Genomic DNA, 5,537 nt, shown 5'->3' on the forward strand with positions numbered 1-5,537 from the left:
GTCACAGGGAAGTAAGAACATAGAGGAGGAAAAGCAGGGGAAGAACGTACAAGGCATTAGGGCTGTACAGTCTTTGGCGGCAGGAAAAAGGAATACAGCAAGCAACTGTGAGGGATTCATTTTAAAAGGTGAATTGGGGTCATATACTTGTGCTCACTTTGAAATTTAGGCTCAGAAGTATGTATCTACTGCTCAAAGAAAACTTTAATGGGTCAAGAACTCAAAATCACGTATTTTATGTAATCTAAAATTTAATTTTGTACATATATAAATTAAATATATATATAATAAATATATATACTAACAGCATGGTGAAATCAGTATAAGGAAGTCCAATAAAGTTCTGATTTTTCACATGACAACAATATCAATGCTTTTAAGTAATATCCAATATCAAGTTATTTTAAAATCATTTTTCCTCCTTCTTTTGGTTCCCTTGCTTTGTTGGGCTGTAAAAGCATGGACTTAATAACAACTGGGTAATTCATCAATGGACTCAACTCTTGGAAGTTTGCATAGAAGTAGTATAGGATTTTTACCCAGGAGAAAAGATGTGACAAAGCATACCATATCTCATGGCCTAGGGTGCAGATGGAACTGCAGACAGGAAGCAAGGCTGCCGCTGGAAAATCAAGTCAAGATCTGATAAGCCTGCCCCAGGGACAGAAGCAAGTGGGAATAAGCAGTGAACAGGTACGACATGTGAGATACAGAGAGAATTGATGAGAACTGGCAAGTAACTGGAGGCAGAGAATAAGGGCAAGGGAAGCCACTGGTGACGATAATGATGTGATGACATGATGATGAGAAAGGTGACTGGGAGGGAAGATGCATGCAGTTGAGAAAGGGTGAAACTGAAGCACTGGTGGAAGAGGTCAAGGCGACCACCAGAAAGTTGCAAGTGGGAGAGCGAATCTTGCCGTAGCGTCAGGATAGGTATGTGCAGCCTGGTCATCAGCCAGCACAGAGAAGAGAGTGGGACCCAGGGAAGATCATCCTGAAGTGTCTACATCTGGAAGGAGGAGGAGAGAGCCAAGCTGCATAAGAAGATACATGAGGGATTGTTATAAAGTTATGAAGAGAAGCAAAGACAATGGGAGCAGGGAGGGCGGGTTTCAAGAAGGTAGAATTTGAATCTGCAAAATTGTGTAGCATGGTAGAAAATATCACACAGAAAAGGTATCCAATTTGCAGAGCAATTTCAGGAATGTGATAAGGGGGAAATGTTAGCTTTCAAGTTAACTGACTGATGAAACAGGAAAATAAAAACAACCCAACACAAAACTTAGATGTAGATCATTTTAGCACAGAGAAGAAAAAAGCAGCTACTTCCACTGCAGATACCTTGGGATCTAGATAAAATAGAATAAAATGTTTGAAAATTGTGGGACTACTACATCCTAGAAGAATGAAGACTTTATTAAGATCTATAGAAGAAAATATCCTCACTTTGATGATTTATCTACTATAATGATACATTCCTATACCTTCATGCAATACACATGTGCCACGAGTTAGTTAGGATTTAGTGTGAAGTTTCCAATTTATTACAGAATGTTCAGCCTTGATTAATTATCATAGCTCCAAGCCTTTCTAGACAAGTGTGAGAACTCGAGAACACCTTGTTAGGTCCTAAATGGCACCAAACAATTGTGGCTTTTTTTTCATTTCCCACTCAAGGATTTTTTTAGTCATTATCTAAACTGTCCTCAACTCTGCTTGTATTTTCCCTTGAAGAACTTTTCCTCCCCAGTGTGTCAATCTGCACTTTAGGGAAACAACATTTCAGGGCTCTACATGTATGTATGTGTATATATATATATATATATATATATATATATATATATATATATATATCTGTTGGAAGGTCAAGATTTCAAATTTATGGTGTTATTAATCTCTGTGTGCCAGCAGGCATGCTCAGGTGCTTCAGTCCTGTTTGACTCTTCCTCCATTCCATAGACTGTAGCCCACCAGGCTCCTCTGTCCATGAGATTCTCTAGGCAACAATACTGGAGTGGGTTGCCATTCCCTTCTCCAGGGGATCTTCCTGACTCAGGGATCGAACCGTGTCTCTCACCTTTCTTGAATTGGCAGGAGGGTTCTTTATCACTAGCGCCACCTGGGAGGTCCTGTTTGTCTCTATACACTGCCATAATTATATATGCACGAGATATTAAATGGGCAAGGGTCAGTGTAAATTAGTGTGGATCGGGGCAGTCCCCAAACCCCAGTCAGGAGATTACAGGCTTCTAGCCCCAGTGGAATGTTTCGCTGGGGACTGTGATGGCGTTATCCCTTCGCCCTGGACCCCGGGGTGGCCTTTAGCTGACTGGAACATCTGTCAGGATCCCCTGAAACGCTCCATGGTCTGGGAACGAGGGAGATGCTCACCGTACGGCTGATTTCCAGGGCAGCTTCTGCGGCCCTCACTGGGATTGCTGGGTGTCGGCAGGCACGCGGCAGATGACTGGGGTCCCTGGCCATCAGGACACCCGGGCACTCAGCAGCACCTGTGATCGACCTAGCCTGGCCTGCGGCTGACTGTTCTGGCGGTTACCAAGAGTTACCACCACCCTGTGGACTAAAAGCCAATCCGAAGTAGGGAAGATGTGAAGCCAAATCCGGACTTCTGTGACGTTTGCGCTTGCGGCCCTGCAACAGCCACTTCGTCGTACCTCAGGCCTCCAGCGTTTCTCCTGCGCGGGGTGCTGCATACCGCGGATGTAGGAGGGATGGCGATCGGGTGGAGACCAGAGGCCACGAGTGTATCAGAGGGCCCCACTGAAGTCACCCAGCAATAATAACTCTACTGAGATCTGAAAATTTAGGTTTCTGAAAAGTAGATGTGTGTGGAAACCACCAGCCCCTCGTGGAGGGTAGGCGTGAAGCGATGCCTGATGGGAGTCCTCCCGGAGCTTAACTCAAAAAACCGGGGCGGGGGGGGGGGGGAGGGCGGAATCAATACTAGTGAGACTGTCTTTATTTTAAATTTTGACATTTTTGTTCATCATGTAAATTTTGCATTAATTTTTATTTTCTGAAAAGAAATATTGCATTAGGATTTATTTTGTTAAGCTGAGCCACTATCTGGCCAGTCTCATCCAATCTTGAAGACTTTATGATTTTATTTATATGAATTTGGTTCTCCTCTAGCTTGGGAAACTTTGGAGGCTGGAGATTTGTTTGTTTGTTTGTTTTTTCTGGCCAGGACCTAACACATTGCATTTAATAAAAATAAAAATTGATTCAATTGAATAGGTTGGTTTCTTGGCACCAAATTTGAACTTGAAATCTAGGAATTAAATGTAATTTCTTGAAATGGATCAAGCTACTTGCATTAAAAAGTGCTGGTATTGGACTAGAGCATTAAAAAAAAAGATCTCAGTGAAGAAGTCAAAACACATTATTTCTAGAACTTTTTATAAATATTTGAGTATAAATACTTTTTATAAGTACCTGAGCCTGTTTAGGTGGGTGGATAAAAGTTCTTCTAGGTACCATGGGGAAAGTAACCATCTAAGAACCATTGTTTAAATAGTTTTTAACCCAGGAATAAAAATCAGATGAGAGGAATGGTCCACTGAGAAAAGGTATAAAATAATTTACTAGCATCTTGTCTCCCATCTTTGTTGTTAATATGTATTACAACTTTCCAGATATCATTTATTAATATGCTACATAGAAAAATGGAAATGCATATTCCTTGGTCAGTTTTGTACATTACACAAATGTGAGGGTTACAACCATAGGCTATTTACTTTTAGAGAGCATCTTATAGAAGTAAACTACTAACCAGTTAATTTCTACTAAAATCACATTTAAATATTTTATTCTGAAATCTCTTCACTTTACATTGATTCAGAGAAGGAAATAAATTTTAAACAGACATCTCTGTTCTTAGGAAAGGAACTCAGAGACTCATCTATTTAGAGGTCTTTATATGTTCCCTCTTCAAGAAAACTTTACCATTTAACTGATTGCAAGGACTAAAATAATGCAAGTTTAAAATGAAATGTGAAAGATGGGGATTAGTGAAGGCACTTCTTGGAGAAAAGGTTCTTCCTAGATGTCTTCACACACTGGTGGTCTACAGAAGAGGTACCCCTAGCCAAGTGAACAGAGAGAACTTTTACCTCCATTTGATGGGATTATAGCCTGAGGAATCCAGCCTGAAATGTTAAAAATTCATGTAAAATGTACATTCTCCTTTATAATCAATTTTGTTTTAATATAAAAATGAAGTGGTTCCCCCTAACCCCCCTCAAATCTTTGAGTAATATTTACACTGAAGCAAGACACCCTGTGTTTATCCTGTGGCTGTGCCTCCCTGGCACGCTGCCATTGCCTGCAGGGCTATGCATATCCCAATTTGAAAGCTCTATCATATCATGTATGTGGATTTGGATAAGAAAAAAAAGCCTTGTGTTCCAAGTCAGGGCATGTGCGGTTTAGTCTCAGTTCTGAAATTAACTATCTGTTGGCCACCTTCTAGTCACTCAATGGCTCTGAGCCTCAGTTTCTTCAACAGTAAAATAATAAGTAAAATTAAAAAAAGAAAAAGTAAAAAGCTGAAAGTTTACTTCAAAAAATCCACTACACTCTCCCAGACAGGTAGAATGTATGGTTCACAGAATAAAAGGTTCTCATTGAGATGTTGACATGTAATTGTTTTTCAAGAATAATTTGCTAGTAAAAAGTGTGTACGAAAAAAATTATGCATGTAATGGCCGTCATGAAAGCTACATAATTTTTTAAAAAATTATCTTCCTAATTTGTCTTGAATAATTACCACCCATTCCTACTGTATACAATGACCATAGAATAAGTAATATATCGTTTGCTATCAAATTGCATTCTTATATGTATACCTTTTTATGATATATGATGCCATTCTTTACCACAGAACCCCCTGGGAAGGTCAAAGCTGTCTTCTTTGCTCTTTTCTCCCAGGCTAATGCCTGTTGCCTCCAGACTTTGAATAAACGTCATTTCTGAATCAATCTCCAAAAGCACCCCTTCACTGACATCCAAGGTCCATGCCCAGAGTGCTATCACTTGATGCTCTAAGTGATCCAGCCATTTCCACTTCATCTATACATACCTGTTTTCTCTCAGAATTCACATACAACCCTCAAAATTCCTTCCTGTATAGGAATAAGAAGTGATTCAAGTTTGGAAACATACTATATTGTCTGGAAAAGCTAGAAACCTCCAGACTGAATCCCAGCTTAATCAAATGATATAATTTTCAGTTCCAAACCTGAATTTGCTTCAGTGTGATTTCACATCTTCTCCCAAGAACTTATCTAAGTTCTGCCCATCCCCTCCTATAGCTACCTTTTCACTATCCTTTACACCTAGGGCATCACATGTCCATTAGGATTGTAGAGGGGGCAAGAACTCCAGGTGGGTTCATCCACTTGTCCCTCAGTGGAGTGCATGAGAGTGGTGGGGCATGAGTCCAGTAGAAGATCTGAGCAGTGTCCTCTAAATCAAGAAGCCTAGGGCAGAAGCCCCCTTGCCTGAAATTAGAG

The sequence above is a fragment of the Capra hircus genome, chromosome 4, assembly GCF_001704415.2.
Source record: "Capra hircus breed San Clemente chromosome 4, ASM170441v1, whole genome shotgun sequence".
Lineage (NCBI taxonomy): Eukaryota > Metazoa > Chordata > Mammalia > Artiodactyla > Bovidae > Capra > Capra hircus.